Raw genomic sequence first — 21,990 nt, 5'->3', positions numbered from 1 at the left:
CTTCATCTTGAATCTCAAGTTCTCAACCCTTCATATTTAGTTAAATGATCTTATCCATTAATATTTGACTTTTAACAAGATGGAAAAAAAAAAAAAAAAAAAAAAAAATCTACTTTATGTATAAACCATGAAACCAATAAAGCAATAAGAGACTTTCCAAATTTTATATGTTCAAAATGTAAAATAATCATCTTTCTTCCTCATTCGTTCTCAACATCATAGTGACTTGGTGAGATTGATTTATAGCTTACAACACATTTCATATAAATTTTGAACATCTCGACTTTGAAAATTAAGATATAAACTAGCTTTTTGAATATTTCACTTAGCTTTTTGAAAGTTTCATTATCAATTTTTTGAAATACTCTTTGTGAACCAGACTCAATTAATACTTTGTTTTATTTTTTATGGATAGTTGTTTTGTTGGCATAATTATATTAAGTAATGGTGTAAATTAATCTTTATGATGACTACATTTTCATTGCCATTGCAAATGTAATTTATTCCTAATCATCATCAATATTTTACCAAAGTTGGGATTGTTTTTGTTTTATAACCATCAAATATAAGTTTAAATAAAAATATGTACACTTGAAACTCTAGAACACATTTTGGTGTTATCAGTTACAAATTGAGATTAAAAAACAAAAAAAAAGGATTGATGAATCATAAAAATTAATTCAAAAAAAAAAAAAAAGGATTGATGAATCATAAAAATTAATTTAAAAAAAAAAAAAAAAAATCTGATCTAGTAACAACCCCATGGTATACATTGTGGATCTCTTAATACTTGTTGTTGCACTATCAATACAGATCCTCCTGAGGTATTAACATCCATGGACACCAAAAAATCACCTATTAACCCTAGTTCGGGATTTTCACTCCAATCTGATAAACCCTCCAATAAAATTGGATTAATTCCATTTTCCCTCCCAACAATCCAAAGATCTACCGGAATGCTATTGTTCAACGATTGTATAGTTGAAACAGTATCAAGGCCATTTTTCACAAAAACTTCCTTGTACACAACTTTGTCATTCCACTCATTTTGAACCCAAAAACAAGTTACAACTCCATCATCCATCTTCCTTTCGGACTTAAGATGCCCTCTATTCTCAGTTGGCAAGAATCGAATCACAATTAACGACACGTAAGGATGTTCCACCATTCGACCCGCCAACGAAAGAGCCTCACGGGCATCAGGACCACCAAGGAATAGCATGACAAATTGGCGGTGTGTTCGGAGGGACATTGGAGTTGGGTTTGTTCCCCATGTTGCATCATTCTTACATGCCAAAATTCCCACGGAGCAAGGTGCATGGGATAATGTATTAGCATTTGACGATTGTACCCCTGGCCTTGTGTAAATTGAGTAATCACTCCCATCCTTAATACTTTTTTTATGGAACGGTAAAATTATAAATTTAACCTTGTACAACAAGGCAATTTCACATATATCTTGGTACATTGTTCGATTTGGGGTAACACTAGTAAAACTTCTCATAGTAATGTAATCCGTACGAGCCTCTGCGTAGTGCTTGATTGCACTATGTATGACCTCGTTGTTGTTGTCCCAATACGCGTTAATATGCTTCGTGTGATCGATAAACATTGGGCTGCCTCGCCCGAGTTCGATTAGGTAGAGTGTGAATACCGTAAATGGGTTGTTTGAAGTTGGATTTGCCAAGTCCAAGAAGCTAAATAGGTTGGCCACACTTTCTTGGTCATAAATGCACGCAAGGATTCGTAGTTCAGAGCCTTGCACCGTGTGTTCTATGGTTCTTCTTTTGTTGACTAAGTACGACTTTGTTGGATCATACATGTACCCAATTATCGGGCAGCATATGGCCGTCAATATGGTTGTCATAATCACTATCAATGAGAAAGCTGGTGTTTTTATGATCTGCATTTGAACATCCAAAGAATAAAATTATATTATAAGTCTGTCTCAACACGAGTTAAGATAATGTAATGAAACTATACCTCTAAGTCCATCCAGTGAAGGCATAGAAAATATTCGGTTTGACCTTTAAGGATAAGCATGATGCTCAGAATAAATGAATCTTTATACGACATCTCCATAAATCGGGCCAACATAACATTTGTCACAAACTTGGCTAAGATAGCCATAAAAACAATAGTAAAGATGGGAATTAAGTCATTCCAATATGCAGTAATTTCAAAGACGTCCGTGGAAAGTCCAACAGTAGCATATGCAAAGGGCATAAGAATGTCAGTCAAAATAACCACTGTCTTTCGCATAACGTCTACTCCAACTGGGGGCTCATTAGGCATAGCAAGCCCAATCCAAATGGGCCCAGTTCCAATTGCGGCCCCAATATAATCAGTAGCAAACCCAATCAGAAAAACTGCTAACAAAATAGCAATAATATAATTTTGGTCCACATTTTTACCTTCAGGAGTTCTCTTATTAATCCATTTTACTACATATGGTAGGCCTGCAAATAATAAGGTACTAATCCCAATTACCGATGATAAATAATACCATATAAATTCCTTCCTTTTTTCTCCTTGCTTCATTGCTTCAAAAATAATAAGCATAGTTAACCCAAAGAAATCACTTAGTACCGCGATTGTTAAGGCAAGACGCCCAATTTCCGATCTTATAAGATTCATGTCTGTTAAAGTGAAGTAAACAACTTGGAATGATGTAAAAATCATGGATAAAGGAATTGTAAGCAAGGAAGAATGTATTTGTAGTGCCGGGTCTAAGAACTCTCTAATGGATTTCATTATGCACAACATGATTACGATTGGGAAAATCGCCCCGACAAATGAAATCACCCATATTTTTTTCCCTGCCTTGGTGATCACTGCTAAGTCCGTGTTCGCCCCGGTAAAAACATGAAAAACATGAACCCTATGATCCCGATATTTTTTATTAGAAATTTTGTGATATCCGGTATGACATACTTTTCAAAGGTCTCGTAGCGACCTAGGAACGATGGTCCGAGGAGTATGCCCGCCTACACATACAAACATATTTAGAGTTACTATTTTTATTGAAAAAAAAAGTACAATACCAATTAATCTATTATGATTTTTAATCTACGGAAGTCATATTACAATGATATATACATGATTTAATCCTAAATGTCAAAATAGTATTAAATGAAAATAAATTAATTTAATCATCATTATGAAAATAAAACTTAAGATAAATGAACAAGACATACCAAAATATCAGACACGACTTTAGTTTGCTTGAGAGGCCTGAAGAGAAAGTGCAAAATATTGCTGAAAATAAGAACTATTGATATTTGTAAAAGGATAAGGGTGAAGGAGGATTCAAAAGGATTATTATTTTTGCCTTGAAATATTGAGAACACATTATTTGCATCAACTCCTAAGCAAATTGTGTCAACAACCTTCGCAGTAGTTTTATTTAGCTCATTTTGATTTTGGTCCATTACAATCACTTTAAAAAAACCAAAAGTATGATCCCACTCACAAATAGTTTTTGGAGCATAAATAAATCATTTTTATTTATTTATTGATTGATTTTTGGGGAAAGAAGGAGAGTTAGAGAATACTCCGTATGATTGTTTCCTTGTGCTCTTTTTTTTTTTTTTTTTTTTTTTTTTTTTTTTATCCTTTTGTTTTACATGTACTCGTGTAAATCTCTTTATAATCCTCTTAATTCAAAAAGGGGGGAAATTAGGGAGTAACAGTGAATATGATTGACTGTGTTATTAGGATAATACAATATTAACCTATTTTTAGACATCTAAATTTAAGTTTAAAGTATCACATTAATAGGTACATTTCTAATTAAACTAGGTGACATTTAAATTCATCTCAAAGTAATTACATGCATTATCACAATCATGATAACTAGTAACAGCAAACACAATATCAGCCAAAAAAAAAACACAATATCAGCCTAATTATAGATACCGTGTACAGTTGTACTAGTTTTATTAATTTTGATTATTATCCTTGATCTAATGTCTCAATTACTATGTATTTATTAATTACGCAAATAACTTCGTAGTCAATGTAAAAAAAAATGTATGTCTCTCCGTCCCTTGAATTAATCATCTTTATCTATTTTTATTACGAGTAGTTATAAAAAATTGAAACTACTAATAAACATTGCCTCAAAAGGTGTAACAAGTATTCAAAAACGAAGAAAATATATCGGAAATATATAGACAATCCTTTATTTTGTTTTTTGATCAGTAGGAGGTAGGATTACATTATACATTTATACCTCAATACTTCTGATTAGCTAGTCTAACTATACAAGTCAACACTTTAAATAAAGAATGGTATACAAATTACAAACAGGCATGCTAGCTAGCTAGCCCTACAAGAATGAGTCTTTAACCATGACAATTTGCCATAAAAAGGCGGAAAAAACATTTACTTCCTATGTTCTTTTTTACTTAACCTGTTTTTTTTATCACGCTTGCCAATGCAAAACTTTAACGATTAATAACTTTAATTCTCGATAAGTAAAAATTATACGGAGTAAAAGTTATATATTATGATAGTACTTGTTGAGACAAATTTAAAAATATCTTACATGAACATGTTTTTTTTTAAATATTATTCACAAAACACGGTCAAAGGAGGAGTGGTGAATAGTGTAAAAGTCAAAGCGGGTCAAGTAAAAAAGAACGGAAGAAGTAGTTACTGTGTAAAGAACGTACAACTGTACTGTTTTATAAAGAACATATATATTTGTTTTGTAAAGAGCAACTAAATGTTTTTATTTTTTAATATCTAAAAACATTCGTAATATTAATAAAGAACATGATAATATTATGTGATGAACATTATTAATATATACGTACCACCATAATTTAAAGACGAAATTCAAAGAACATTTTGCAATAACACAACGAACATAATATTACAAATAAAAGTACATTACACTGACAATCAAACAACATGAAAATATATTCTTTTCACTCTTTTTTTTGGTGAAAATATGTTCTTTTTAACATTAGGTATGTGTTTATTACAATTTAATAGTATGTTCTTTTCACTATATATGTATGTTCTTTACATTTGTATAATATGTTCTTTCCACGAGAAACGTCTGCACAATGGATGGTACATGCGCCTGTATGAACCAAGCACTAGTAATAGAATAGTTATTTCTAAGCTTGACAAGCAAGTTTGGTGGAGAACTCATTTTGTGACTTTGAGGTCACGAGTTCGAGACCCACCAATTAAAATTGTCCCTTAATTTCTTACCTCCCTCCTTACACTCTCAAGTTTTAAACTATGGAACTAGATTGATTTAACCTATGAGAGATTGAGAGATGTCGCTTCACTATAATCCTTCATCTTAAAAAGTTAATATGTTAAAGTTTACATATACAGTAGACATATTAAGCCCAGCCTACAAGCCACTGTATTAGCTTAGGTTTAAGCGATTTGGCAAATGTTAAGCTTAACATTGTTCCCAACTTCCCATCATAATAAGAAGGAATTAGCTCTATCATATTCCCTCTATGTAATTGCAAGTTCAAGTGTTCAACTCTTGTTTGCTATATACTCAATAAAATATTACTCTGTATATAATTCAAATTGTATTACCATAATACTCCGTAGCATTTTATTCACATATACAGTATCTCTTATTGTGTGAGCTATATTGCCTACATTAGTTTTGTTTTATTGAATATATATATATATATATTTTGTATTTTTTTTTTTTTTTTTTTTTTTTTTTGTGAAAGGATGTCATTGATTATTATCAATAATTTTAACAAAGTTGAAATCTAGTTTATAAAATTTAAATAGAAGTTTAAAACTAAATATTATGTTATTATGTACGCATAAAATACAACACTAAATTTTGGGGTTATCAATTACGAAGTACATTATAATTTTTGAGTTTGGGGTTTGAGGTGATGGAGTAGTGGCATCGCTTCCACCTCGTATTCCTGAGGTATAGGAATCAAGCTTCATGGGACTCATTTGAAGGATTTCCCTTGTCTTCCTATTACAATTGACAAATAGAGAAAGCTAAGATAATATAAGATTTTATTTATTTATTTATTTTTTCAATGACATTCCTTTAAAAGAAATTAAAAAAATAAAAAAAAAACAAATCTAACGGAAAATTTAATCTATGTACTAACAACCCCATGGTATGGATTCTGGATTTCTTAACCTTTGTTGTTGCACTATCAGTACAGATCCTCCAGGGGTATTAACATTCATTGAAATCAAAAAATCGCCTATTAATCCTAATTCGGGATTATCACTCCATTCTGATAGACCATCCAATAAAATGGAATCAATTCCATTTTTTCTTCCCACAATCCAAAGATCTATTGGAATGCTATTGTTCAATGATTGTAAAGTCGAAACCGTATCAAGACCATTGTTCACAAAAACTTCATTTAACTCTACTTTATCATTCCACTCATTTTGTACCTCAAAACAAGCTACCACTCCATCATCCATCTTTCTTTCCAACTTATTATACTCTCTATCTTCACTTGGCAAGAGTCGAAAAACAATCAACGACACGTTAGGATGTTCCGCCATGCGGCCCGCCAACGAAAGGGCCTCGCGAGCATCACACCCACCAAGGAATAGCATGACAAATAGGCAACGTTTCCGAACAAACATTGGACTTGAATTTGTTCCCCATGTATCATCATTTTTACATGCCAATATTCCCACAGAGCACGGTGCATTAGATAGTATATTCGCATTGGACGATTGTACCCCTGGCCTTAGTTCAGTTGAAAACTCACTCCCATCTTTAATACTTTTCTTATGGAAGGGTAAAATTATAAATTTAACCTTGTACAACAAGGCCATTTCACATATATCTTGGTACATTGTACGACTAGGGATAACACTTGTAAAACTTCTCATAGTAATGATATTCGCACGAGCCTCTGCGTAGTGCTTGATGGCATTATGAATGACCAGGTTGTTGTTGTCCCAATAGACGTCGGTATTCTTCGAATGGTCGATGAGCATCGGGGTGCCTCGGCCTAAGAGTTCGATAAGGTAGAGAGTGAAAACCTTAAATGGGTTGCTTGAAGTTGAATTAATAAAGTCTAAAAGGCTAAATAGGGTAGCCACACTTTCTTGGTCGTAAATGCATGCTAGGATTCGAAGTTCGGAGCCTTGCATTGTATGTTCAATGGTTCTTTGTATGTTGATCAAGTATGACTTTTTTGGATCATACATGTAGTTGAGTATTGGACAGGCTACGGCTGTCACTAAAGTTGACAAAACCACGAACAATGAGAAAGATGGTGTTTTTAGGATCTGCAAACATAGTTTGATCAGTAATAACATAAAAAACAAGTGGTCTAAGATAAGATTTAATCATAAAAGCGTACCTTTAAATCCATCCAGTGAAGACAGAGAAAATAATCAGTTTGACCTTTAAAGCTAAGCATGATGCTTATAACAAACGAATCTTTATACGACATCTCCAAGAATCGGGCCAACATAGCCAGTATAACAAGCTTGGCAAAAATAACAAACAAAAACACTAGAAGGACGGGAACTAATTCAGTCCAATCTGCAATCATTTTAAACACGTCCGTGGAAAGTCCAACAGAAGCATATGCAAAAGGCATAAGAATGTTATTCACCACAGCCTCTGTTTTTTGCTTAACGGCTGCACCCATTGGGGGCCCATTAGGCATAGCGAGCCCAAGCCAAATAGGCCCATTTCCAATTGCGGCCCCAATAAAATCAGTGAAAAACCCAACAACAAAAACTGTTAACAAAGTAGCAACGATATAACTTTGGTCCACAGATTTACCCTCAGGAGTTCGGTTATTAATCCATTTGACTGCTTGTGGTAGGGCAATTAATAAAAAGGTGATAATTATTAAAATAGATGACATGAAATACCATAAATAGTGGCTATGTATTACTCCTTGCTTCAATGCTTCAAAAACAAAAACCATAAATAACCCAAAGAAATCACTTAATACCGCGATTGTTAAGGCAAGACGTCCAATTTCGGAGCTCATAAGCTTGATGTCTGTTAAAATGAAGTGAATAACTTGGAATGATGTGAAAATGAGACATGAAGGAATAGTCATGGAATATATACTATAAGTTAGTATTGTTGGATTCAAGCCACCTTTGATGAATCCCATGACTAATACCGTGGTCGCGAAGGGGAATGACACTCCGAGAAATGTAATCAACCATATCTTTTTTCCAGCCTTGAGCATCTCTATTAGGTTCATGTTCATTCCCCCCAAAAAACAGAAAAACATGAACCCTATGATCCCAATATTTTTTATTATATATGTCGATATATCTGGAGTCACGTACTTTACAAATGTTTCGTACCGACCTAAGAACGATGGTCCAAGGACTATGCCCGCCTACACACACAAACATATATATGTATCTTTTAGTTAATTAGTATTCATAATCATAGTTTCATAAAGAAAACTGAATACATACCCTTTTTTTTTTAATTTTTATATTATTATTACAACACTTTTTATAATCGGTCATTTTTAATTAATTACAACACTTTCTTAAATGGAAATACCTTACGCTACTTTATTACTCTGGTTCTACTCCTTCATTCACACTTTTTCTTTAATACTACGTATTAATTTTTTTTATATATATATATATATTTTTTTTTTTGTTTGTTTTTTTGAAAGAATATTACGTAATAAATTATTCACTCAATTACCACATTTTTTAAAAGGAAATTCTCTTTGATAACACTCAACTTTTTCTTTTTTTCTCTTTGGTAAAATGAGAAAAATTGTTATTATCATTGATAATCTTTATTGTATTACATTAAATTACTCATAGCATTATTGCTCTTTTTTTTATATATAAACTTTTAACTATATTTAAGAGTTTTCCTTTAATAACTTTTTTATAAACCCTGCCTCCCCCACCCACCCAGCCAACCTCGAGCCCCCCTCCCCTTGCCGGTTGCCTAGCTTCTCCATTCGACACGGCTTCCCATCCCAACCCTTGCCGGCTAGGCGGCTACCCTCCACCCTCCCATTTCCCCCACCCCCTACTGTTCCCCACCCTTAAAACGGCCCCCCTCAGGCTCTCACCAAAAACGATCCCCTTTATATTAAGAAGGTTAAATTCGTCATAACCATAAAAAAAAGTAAGATAAAGTAAACAAGACTTACCAATACATCAGACACGACTCTAGTTTGCTTGAGAGGCTTGAAGAGAATTTGTAAAATGTTGCTTAAAACTAGAATTAATGATATTTGTAAAAGGATAACGGTAAAGGGGGATTCAAAAGGATTATTTCTGCCTTGAAATATTGAGAAAACATCATCTCGTTTACGGACTCCTTGACAAATTGTCTCAACAATACGACCTCGATAATCTATCGAAGCAGATTTATTTAGCTCATTTTGACTTTGCTCCATAACAACTCTACTTTAAAATGTCAACAATTTGGAGAAAATTTTATCTATTCCAATCTCATTTTATGGCTACAATAATTAGCCATTTGTGTACCACAATAATTTAGCTTAATCTTTTCTTTCCCCTTTCATCTTTATTTTTATTTTTTTTTGTTTTACACATATTCATATACTCGTGTGAATCTCTTTATAACCATCATCACTCAAAAGGGGATTCATTTTAAGAAATAAAAGTAATTAAGATTGGGTTTCAAGGAAAAAAAAAAAAAGTAATTAAGATTTTTTTTTTTTTTTTTTTTTTCAAGAAATAGAATATGGTTGATTTTGTTCATAAGATAACACAACATTAACCTATTTTTAGACATCTAAATTTAAGTTTAAAATATTACATTTATAGGTACAGTTCTAGTTAAACTAGGTGGAATTGATAATCATCTTGAAAAATTACATGCATTATCACAATCATGATAATTAGTCACAGCATGCAAACACAACATCAACCTAACTTTAGGTACCGTGTACAGTTGTACCAGTTTTATTAGTTTCGATTATAATTTATCCTCTTTACAAGTTAATTTATCCTTTTTTGTAAAAGAGGATTTCTATATTGGCATATAAATCATACTCCTTTTGTGTTTTAACAAATGTTACACCTATCAAATCCGTTCGTATTTTAATAAGTGTTACACTTTATTTTTTAGCAAAAAGTTACATTAAATGTTATATCTCTCTCATTTCATGGTCCCCAACCAAACTCACTACTATTTTTTTATTATATCTTTCTCTCACATTCATTATTTTTCAATAAACTATTAACCCCACTATCATTCTTTTATAATTTTTTAATACTTCAACTGATTCACTTACCTCTTATTTTATTTAAGTCATTTAATTTGTCTAAAATTGTATGCCGCTCAAAATGTAACACTTAATCACTTATTAAAACATGAGGAGAGTAAACAACTATCAACAAAGTTCATATATGTCATAAAATGATGGGGAAAATTTCTCGTATAAGAGCTGAACTGAACTGAACTGAATTGAATTTCAAGATATGATACCAGGTCCTTAATTTAAAGTCAATGAATCAAAAAAAAAAAAAAAAGTAGTCGAAATGGGTGGAAGAGCAGTAAATAGGAAGTAAGCGTATCCGGTGGGTATATTAAGCCGAGGTCAGTGCTCACTTTATTAGGATGCAGCGATTTTGCAGCGCAGCCACAGCCCTAGTCTTTGCTTCCCCCCACGCTTATTTATTGCTTCCCAAATCAATGCCTCTTCATTCTTCATGCATGCCCATCTTTAATTTATTTCATAAGTTAAGGGAATTTTGCACAATTGACTCTAAGAGTGTAAGACTTTACTCCCTATAATACAATATGAATAAATTACGGATGTTATAAATTAATTGATTTATTGACCTTATTGTATTCGAAATTAAATTTGATTTGACTTATACGGACGTAATAATTTAGTACGAATTATGTCTCAAATTTGAAATAGAACCATAGTCGATTAGTCATGTAAATGATACATTGATCTTAATACACGTCTCTGATCAACCAATATTCCAGGTTGAAACCAGTTCACATAGTTCAATCTTTTCCTTGCTTCCTTCACAACTAATTTCATAGTCTAAAAGTTAAGCTAACACGCATTAATTTAGTATACAACAAAATGTCCATTATATTTGCATATTTCTATCAGCTAGTATAGACTTTAATCAACTAATTTATGTTACATATTATGTTACGATATTGCCCTATAGATTCCACTGATAGATTCCACTGATGAGATAGAGTTTCTGTTTGTGCTGACTCATAATAAAAGTATAAATTGAATTAAAATTTGGTCTAATTAAGTTAATGGCAGCATCTGTTGAAGCAAAGTTGCCACCACTGTTGAATGAATGTTGGGAAACAATATGATGAGCAAATCTTTATGAAATTCATATTATATCTAATATACTGTAATTATATTACATATTCTACTACATTATTAGTATTTCCTTTGTCCGTACATAATTTTTGTATTTCTTTTTAAGATATCCACAAAATGTAGATATTACCATACGAATTTTATTTTTTGTTCTTTGTATAAGAGATTTGCTATACTCATTTGATGAAAACTCCTTCACAAACTCAATCTATTACTATTACGTACATTTTCACCTCGATCACTTTACCAAATTTCTTAATATACTACGACTACTTACATGTTAAAATCTAACAAGAAGATTATCCTGAGGAGAATTTGGACGAATAAAGTACTCCATAATCCATATACAAAGTATGAAAGAATTTTTACAAGGTGCAGTGGGACGACTTCAACTCAACAAGTCATCATCCCATATTTTTATTATCTTCTGCTACCTTTGTCCCCATACAATATTTACACGCTATGCACCCTAAAGTAGTACATAATTTTTATAGATGGCCCTCTTATTAGATTTTGAATCTATCCCAACCGTCCACGTGGAATTTATCACCACTAATACTAGCCGTACAGATGCTTTCTCCCAGTGGCATGTCCCCATATTACGTGGGAATAGTCATTTTAACTAAAATTATTTGAAAGTCATGATTTGGCATATAATCCATCTTCATTTCCTCAATTGTATGCCCATCATATCTCTTGTCAACTATTTTTGGTACTACATTTTTTGTTTTTTTGAAGAAATTAGGTGCACAAGTAGAGTGTGAGTTTGTGACTCTTAATTAAAAAGTCTTTTGCTTCACAAACACGGAATTTTATACTACATAATAGAAAGTTAAATGTCGATCACACCCTTACTCAATACTCGAGTCTAATAATGATACAAGGGTAGTGCTTATTAATTTAGGATATTTTGCTCCTCGGCTAGCTTGTTAGTTACTGAATTAGTTAAGCAATAGACTTTTCCCTAATTTAATTATACATTCATCTACCCTTTCTTTTTTTTGCCAGAAGGGTAGCTCTTGGTCATTAATCACTTATTTTCATTTATCTAGACATTTAAAACTTGAATAAGACAAGCGACAATGGAGTATTAATGAAAAGGAGAGGGAGTAGGATGGGTCCCATGAGAAAGAGAAAACCAAATTGTAAATTGAGTCTAACTAGAACATGACAAAATAAAACCCTAATTTCGATCAATGTATTTAATTTCATGAAACTTAGCTTGATAATTTTGTTATCTATAAGTGTATGTTCCTAAGAATGTCTAATTAGCTAGGTTTTTTTCCCCTCATTTAACAAGCTAGTGTATTTTTAATTTCTTTGACTTTAAATCACAACTCAACTTTCAAACTCCTTACCTAGAGTTGTAGAAATAATAGTATAACACACTCAAATAAAAATTAAATTAAATAGAGTGATTCACATGTGCACTATATTTAATGGGTGAAGACAATATGAAATATCATATCCATCAATTTTGGTTGTCAATATTGTAGGAAAATACAAGTTTATTTGCCAGATAAATGAATTTTTGTTAATCTGATGGCATTTTGTAAATATATTGAAAAAACAGGGTCATTTATTTAGTACTTTTGGTGAGCTGTCTAATTACTGTTTGCTTTTTGCTTTTACTGTTTGGTGAGGAAATTACACATGTACCCCTCAATTAGTACATGAAAAGACGCATATATATCCCTCCACTGGTACTTGAAAAGACAATTATACCAAATTATCTGGGGAATTGACTGGGTATTGCTCATTGTATTTGTGGCCAGGTCAAAAACCACTATTACAGTATTACTATAACATTGCTAGTAAACTAAAACGAGGATCTTCAACAAGGTAATTGATTTATGAAATTAAAACCTTTATAGCTTGATATAGAACTAATAGAAGAGATCGAGTAATATAAGGTACAACCTTATAAAGTTATTATAGTAGTTTTGTTTTTTTTTTTTTTTTTTTGTTTGTTTTTTTTTTTGGTGATGCAAAGCATGATGATAAATTAGTTAGATTAGTAATAGTTTTAACGTATTTCACATGTATTGAGGTTGAATTAGTTAAATTAGTAATGCAATCTTGTAGCTAGTCTTTATTTTAAAATCTTATAAAATAGAGCATAGGAAACATTCTTTGTTGGTATCATGTTTTTCATATCCTTTTAGGAACACCTAGCTAGTTTGTTTATATGCAACAATCATGTTTTGATCCCAATCCTTTTTGAAATTTATTTATTAATGTTTGTTTCAAATTCACTTGTTGGTCGGTTTTCCTTTCTTTGACTACCTATATAAGTTCATACTTTACCCCTATTCAACCATTTATATATCGAAATTTTGTACAAAAAGTACCAATAATTATATAATAATAAATGTTACTGTAATTGATACATTAAAATATACCTTTAACAAGATCATATACAAAAATATAGTCTAAAAAATCAAAACTTCATAGAATTGAAAAGTTGATCTTGAATATATATGAGAAGAGGAAATATAAAATAGGCATAATCTTCATTTTTTTTCCAAAGTAAAATATCTCATGCACATAAAAACTCTTAACTTCCATACAAAAATGGTCAAATAATATTGTCTTTTTTATTACCATCACAAGCATGCAAAATACTCTTAATTTACATACACAAAACGAGACATATAAAGAGTCATAAAAAAGGTGAAAAAAGAAAAGGTAAAATAGAGTGTAATTAAGCATGCATACCAAGTTAAACTCGTGCTAAAAGAGATATCGTACCCGTGAGAGAAAAGAATGAATACAGTGTTTCATAGTAAGAAGAACCCGTGAAACTCAGGATAGATAGCGCCACTATTTTTTTAATTTAATACTTTCATGATTTTTATACTCCGTAATAAGCTTAAATGATACACACTTTCGAGTAATTTGAAACGGAGAAAGTATAATAAAGGTAATACTATCTTAATGGCGCTATCCCTCCTGAGCTTTACAGATTCTTCCATACTTTCTTGAAAGATATATGGGAGATAAGAAAGAGATTTTTTTTCTGGTTTGTTTCTTTCAATTCCTTCCCTTTTTCAAGTAGAAAGAGAAGAATTAGCTATGACTTTTTGTGGGGGATAATGGGGAAGAGGTGGGGAAAGGGAGTGTATTTATAAGGGTAAGCTCAGGGGGGTTATGAATGTAAATTTGCCACTACTAATTGTTGGGATTTTGTGCGTGGGAAAATAGCGTGGAGCCACTAGAAAGATTTTATGTTTACAATCCCGTTTACTACTAGTATTATTATCACTGTTTAATTTAGGGTCTGTTCTCATTGATTGAAATGAGAATTATACTGAACTTAACTTATTAGAGCTGAACTGAATTGAAATGAATAGTTTATAAGAGAAGGAAATTAAAAGCTGAACTGAACCGAATTTATTAGAGCTAAACTGAAATGAAAATAATCGTATGAGAACAGGTCTTACTGTCACACAATTAACTTGAATGAGAGTGTTGTTGTAATTTTACAAGATGTATGTCTATAGTTCAAGTTTTGGAAACAATTTGGCAAGGTTGCTTAGGAGTGTTTTTTTTTTTCCGGCCATTTGACACCTGATTTCCTTACGGTGGATACTAGATCCGATAAATTCAACTTATATATCTCACATACGTATGGTAGATAATGAATTACTCTTGGTTTGTTCATTTTCTAAACACATGTAAAATACTTTATGTTCTCAAGCCATTTACAAATTAATTGATCAATCAATTTAAATTAAATTAATTTGATTTCAATAAAAAAAAGTTAACTTTTTTTAAAACTAAACTATTGTACTCGGTATTAAACTAATAAACTTGTTGACATCCACAAGATCACGAAAGCTACTCATTCGCGCAATAGAATATGAGTATTGCATGCATGAATCCAAAGAATTCTCTGATTTCATGAACTACTAGCTAGATATAAGTATATTAATTTTAGTATTCCTGGTTTTGGGGAATATAAAAGGGGGAATTTCAAAAAGAAAATAGTAAGCAGGTAAAATAGAATTGATTCGCCTGCCAACTACGCTACGTAAGTGAGTGTGTGTGTCTGCTAAATCTAGGAATACGGGGATTTTGAGTAGGATTGTGTTTGTGGGTGTATTCAAACTAACTCACACACACTCACTCACTCCTACTAGTTACTACTTGTGCCACTACATTATTATTACCATTTTTTGGCCCCGGCTTTTGCTTCACTGTTGTTTGCTTAAAATCTTTTAAAGCTACCAATTTCCTCTTCTCATTATCCTAATTTTACTCATCTTGTCGGATCTACTAGTACTATACTCTATTTATTTACTTGTATAATATCTATGTCATCAAGGATTGCCATTATTTCATGCCCATTTTTATTTATTATCTAGTTGTATTTGTCATGGAGGAATGCCATTATTTCATGCCCATTTTTATTTATTATGTCATTTTTTTTGGTAGCAATAAATCATCCTCCAAATCCTTCAAAGGTTCGTTGTCTCATAGACATATTGTTAGAAGTATAAACTTCCCAAAGCAACACATTTAAGTGTCCCACGTGGAAAAAGAAAAAGAGAATTGAACATTTTATAGGGCTAAAGTGTTATCCCTCCTATTGTCATATGGTTTTGGGATAAAACTTTCTTTGGAGTTGTGAAATAAACTCTTTTTTAACTTGCAGATGCAGGCCAGACCCATTTCCTAATGCTAGCGCGTAGATTCACATCTGAATTCCCTCTCATGATATATTGTTAAAGAAATGGAAATAACTTACATGTGAGTAGGTAAAAAGAAAATGACCAACACATAAGATTAATGAAATTACTCCACCTACCACCAATTGAGTTAAGGAGGGAATCTTACTAAACTTATATGTAGTCATTTTTATCCTTTACTATATAACCTTGTGCTTTATTAGTCATTTTATCATGGTATTAAAGCAGATAATTTTGGCTAAGTATCAACACCGTACCCATCAAGAGAGGGCCCGATGATATAAAGAATGCAACAACAAAATTGTGATTGCATTGCTTCAAGTAAGGGCCAAATACGAGTACTGACTACTGAGTAAATGATTAAATTAAGTATAGTTATTCAAGTGAAGAATAACCCATTAATAAAATACTCGTCTTAGGGTCTGTTTCGATTGACTGAACTCAGCTGAACTGAACTGAATTGAACTGAACTGAACTGAACTTATTAATTAGTGATTTCTAACTACGGATTAGTGATCTTTGATTATTTATTACTATACATATGTGTATATACAAATGTACATATTATTAATTATAATAATAATAATATTATTATTATTATTATTATTATTATTAATTTTGATTATTATTATTATTATTATTTATTGATTATTATTATTATTATTATTATTATTATTATTATTATTATTATTATTATTATTATTGTTGTTGTTGTTTGATGATTATTATTATTATTTATTGATTATTATTATTATTATTATTATTATTATTATTATTATTGTTTGATTATTATTATTATTATTTATTTATTATTATTGTTGTTGTTGTCGTCGTCGTCGTTGTAATAAAAGCTTAAAAGAATGAAATTTGGCTTTATATCATTAGCAATATCATTAGACGTAAATTAAGAGCTGAACTGAACTGAACTGAACTAAACTGAACTGAACTGAATTTTAACGGAAGAGAACAGGCCCTTAGTTCGTTTCTCCAACTTTTACATGATTATAGCTTGCATAAATTGAGGGCTTTCTCATAGTTTTTTAATTGCTCAATTGGGTCAAAGTCTTAATTATAGAAAGTTGTTGAAAGCAATGCATATTTAATTATGATATAAAAATGAAAATCGACCAAATGTAAGAAAGTTAATTAAGTATAAGTGTACGTAACGTAGCTAATGCATATGACGGTGTTCCCCTTTGTGGAATTTTCACTCCACAAAACCATAAAAAGTTAAGAGGATCAAACTTACCAAATAAAGATCATTTTCTTTTAATTACTTTAATTAAGTTCTATCTAAGTTATAATTAAACGTTGGTTGGACAAAACTATGGTTACATCATTAACAAAATTTTTTGCTCTTTAACCTCCCAACATCACTACGTGATTTATACTTTATGGAGTCTTGTACTGTATTTTGTCAAAACATTCATCATTACTTTTTTACTTACAATTTTTCTTTATTAGTCGGCAAACCATTCATTTGAAAGTATATTTAATTAATATTAAACCCTACGACGTACTCATGTTATTCGCCTCAAATCTTTTATATCCTTGTCTAAATCTTTGACTCTAGGTATTGCTTTGTATAATTTATTTGGAAAATTTAACAATAACAAATCAACCTTTGCTCCATTCTCCCAAAATGAACCAACCTTTAAATCTGCCCAAAATAAACACAAGTTTGCATTTTTTCTCCCGTAGTAAACCCAAATGACTTGTGACCTGAATAATCGGTCACTTTTTTTATTTTCCATTTATTATCTTTTTAAAATAAATAAAATAAAATTAAAATAATTAAAAAAAAAAAACTCAACCCCCAATCCACTGCCAGCCACCCCTCCTCCCTCCGTCTGCCGGCGGCCGGCGCCCAACCACTCCCGGTGCCAGCAACCCCACCCTCGAACCCTAAATCACCTTCTCGAAACCACCTTCTTACGCCACAATTTACCCCTCAATTGTAAACCAATCACCACCACTTTGCTGCAACACAAATCCTTTGCCTTACCACCATTCACCACACATTCCTCTTCCAGCCACAGCCCAAAATCGCCACCAATCACACCCCTGTAAGGCTATAATCATCGTTGTTGATTTTGTAACACCTTAACCCATAAACGGAGTAACACCTCAACTCGCAACCCGCAACCTGTCGTCGACTAGCAACACTATGACTCGTCCCTCAATGTGTTGATATTGTTGATGAAGAGTTCGATTAGGGTTTGTATGATTGGTGGTGGAGTTGCGTTGGGAAGAGACGTAGCAGGGCTGATGGGTGGCGATTGTTGTTGAGGTGAGTCGTGATTTGTGGGTCTTGGCGGTTGTAGGTGTGGGACTGTGGGCTGCTGATGTTGCTTTGTTTGTGCAGCAGGTGGAGAATGTGGTTGTTGGTAAGTAATGTTGATTTTGGTGGCGAGAAGGGTGAAGGTTAAGGTGTGAGTATAGTCGGCACCGACGACCGGAGGAGGGGGGTTCTAGGCGGGCCAGCACCGGGGGCTGGGGGTCAAGCTTCGAGTGGTTGGTAGTGGAGTGGCTGGCATTTGGAAGGGTGTTTTGTTTTTTTTTTTTTTTTGTAAAAATTATCAAAAAAAAAAGAAGTCTTGACCAATGATTTAATGACACGTGGATTTTTACCTAGTATAACAGGTAAGGTGACCTGTTCGGTTCATTTTGGGAGAATAAAAGCAAACTTGTGTTTATTTTGGGCAGATTTAAAGGTTGGTTCATTTTAGGATAATGGAGCAAAGGTTGGTTTATTGTTGTTAAATTTTCCAATTTATTTTTGAAATAAAGGTAATGAAAAAGAAAAACATTAAAAGACCCTTGTTACAAAGGAAATTTAATTAATGTGAAAATAACTCATATTAGTTATATATCATCAACTCATTCCTTTAATTTTTTTACCAGCCTCTACATGTATAATTTTGTCATCCATGATAAAATTTTTATAAATTTATTCTTAAATAGAAGGTTTTGTGTGAGTCCGTTTCACGTGAGTCCGATTTATAATGCATACTCCAATCTCCTCCTCACTGTCACTGCCCAGCCCTTATCCGCGGCCGGCGACCTTCCCCCTCCCATTCCCGGTGCTGGCGACCCTCCCCCACCCATACCCCGGCGTCGGCGACCCCCTGCCTCTGACCGAATTAGGCTTTCTTCACAGATTTACTTAAGTCCCCGTACTAGAACTACAAAGCTTCAGTAACAATGCACGTTGGAGCTACTTCAATCTTTTCCTCAATTATTATGGCTTTCTGAGATTATTCGTTTTCTAGCCTCAAGCTGGTCAACCTTTTTTCGTTGCTTAGTGATACGCATTGATTCATAAAGCCCTCTTTTACGGTGAGACATTGTTTAATATCTGATATATATATTACTTAATATCTGACATATATAACCTTATTTCTGACAATAATACTATAATTTCTGATATTTATAATCTAATATCTGACCATTATAATCTAATTTCTGATAATTAAGATCTAATATCTGACAATGATAATCTAATACCTGATAAGTATAATCTAATATCTGACCATTATTATCTAATTTATGATATTTTTAATCTAATATCTGACTATTATTATCAAATTTCTGACAATAAAGATTTTTTTTCCTCAAATTTTTTTTTTCAGTTTGTATGACAGGACTCACATGAGTCCGTTCTATACAAAACTGTTGAAGAATAAAACCTCTCAAGTGTCACCACATGTAAGTGTCCCACATTGGTTGAAGAAGAGAGAGTTAAACACTTTATAAGGCTAAGGAGCTACTCCTCCTATTGCCATATGGTTTTGGGATGGAACCTCCTTGGACTTGTGAAGTGGACTCTCTCTTAGTTTGCGGGTGCGGCCCAGACCCGCGTTTGACATGGTATCAGAGCCAGACCCACGATATGGGACCTTAAATGGCTAAAGTTCACTGGGCCAAGAGTAGGTCCGTGTGAGGGGGAGTGAAGAAGCACTCTAGCCCGAAAAATCACATGAGACAAAGTTAAAAGGGACCTTACATGTGAGGGGGAGTGTTAAAGAATAAAACCTCTCAAGTATCACCACATGTAAGTGTCCCACATTGGTTGAAGAAAAGAGAGTTAAACACTTTATAAGGCTAAGGAGCTACTCCTCCTATTGCCATATGGTTTTGAGATGGAACCTCCTTGGACTTGTGAAGTGGACTCTCTCTTAGTTTGCGGGTGCGATCCAGACCCGCGTTTGACAAAAACTTTTACATTCTTAAATGCCCCCACAAAACAACCCTACTTGCTAGGAAATTCTCTATATCTAATACGGAGTAGCTTAAGTTTTCAATGATTCTAATAGCGCCGTTGATATTAAATTGTGTTTGATATCCTCTTAATACTAAAATACTTCTTTATTGTTATTAAGATGGTATCATCTAAACACAAGTTAATACCTATAGACATTATTAAAGTCACTTAAGACTCAGGCTATTGGAGTAAAAGCTAAGAAAACTTCCCACTGATAAATCACTAACTAGTCATTTCCTTACAAAGGAAAAAGTCACTAGTAATATTTTTTTACAACAAAGTCACTAGTCGTTACTCATAATTGACTCAATTTTATGTTTTTGTATTTTTTATTTAAGAAATGAAAGTATAATATAATAAACTACTAGTACTTTGTATTAAGGAATGAAGATTTATAGGGTTGTTTGGCAATCGGCGGTTGGCTGTTGGCTGTTGGCTGTTGGCCTATTTGCTTGGCTTGTTTGACTAGCTGGAAGTATTAGTTGTATGGGTTGGCTTTTTAAGTTATTGTGTTAAGCTGGCTGTTTTCAAAAGTGTTTGGTAAAATTATTAATGATTGTTAGCTGTTTATTAGTGATAAAGTGGGCCAACAAGCCATTAAAAAAAGCTACTCTTATTAGCTTTTGGCTTTTGGCGGAAAAGCTAACTTAAAAGCCAACTACCAAACATATTTTTTGGCTGTTTGACCAAACTTAAAAGCCAAAAGCTAGGCAAAAAGCCAATTGCCAAACAACTCCATAAGTACGTAGTATAAATCTTTTGATAATGCATACAATCTTTTCAAGTATTTGCTTGATCTATGAGATATGCTACAAAATATTTTTGGAGTCAAACCTCAAAAGTTTGTGAAACAAGTCAATAAGGTCATTGGTGGATGTATCTCTTGAAATAGTTGATTAATACGTAGTAACTTTTTGACTTAATAATAAGATCTGAAAATGACAATATTTTTCCAAGTTAGTGTTAGTTACATATCTAAATCATTATTATATGACAAATTAACAAGGTTTCTTATGATTAACTGGCTTTTCTTGCCGACTTAAGGTCGGCCTAACCAAGAGACCAAGAGTATGAATGATTGAATGTATTAACACTTAGCTCATTTTTCTAATTTCATTTTATGATAGTTTGAAGAATCTTTTTTGTAGTGACAGATTATTTGAGAATAACCTTCAATGATATAGAGTTATAGACACTTGAACAATTAAAGTAGGTACGGATCGGATTATTAGCCTAATTTTTATAACCAAATACTACTCCACAATGCACATTATATGGTCAGGGCACTTGGTCCAATTAGGTTGTTTTTGTACTATAAGTTCCTAATGTTCTTTCTCCAATGGTCAAACTGTAAAACACTAATTGTTTTTAGTAATTTATTTGTTAAAGATGCAAATATATAGTTATGTTTATAATATTTGTATAAACTTCTCTTTAAAAAATTACGGAGTATATAAAACCATTAATAGTGTTGATTTAATCAATGTGAGACAACTCACTAGTTAATGACTCATACTTCATTTTCAACTTGTTAAATTTTGTACTCAAACAAAGGTGTACATCAAATACATGTACTTATTCCCATAAAAAGCCCGATTGCATCAAATATACGTACTATTAGCCCTTTTTTGAAATGCTTAATCAGTCCTTCATAATTCATAGTCATGATTTCTCAATAACGTCTAGCAAAAATAATAGAGAAAAGACATATAACTAA

At 32.4% G+C, this 21,990-nt stretch overlaps 2 pseudogenes; both read right to left on the bottom strand.

The window, feature by feature from the left end:
- Positions 1-748: 748 nt before the first annotated feature.
- LOC145625513 (cation/H(+) antiporter 24 pseudogene) lies at positions 749-2,637 on the bottom strand (annotated as a pseudogene).
- Positions 2,638-6,114: 3,477 nt separating this feature from the next.
- On the bottom strand, positions 6,115-8,210 carry LOC145625512 (cation/H(+) antiporter 24 pseudogene; annotated as a pseudogene).
- Positions 8,211-21,990: the final 13,780 nt, after the last annotated feature.

The sequence above is a fragment of the Chenopodium album genome, chromosome 3, assembly GCF_948465745.1.
Source record: "Chenopodium album chromosome 3, dcCheAlbu1.1, whole genome shotgun sequence".
NCBI lineage: Eukaryota > Viridiplantae > Streptophyta > Magnoliopsida > Caryophyllales > Amaranthaceae > Chenopodium > Chenopodium album.
This window is presented reverse-complemented; position numbering and strand designations above follow the sequence as displayed.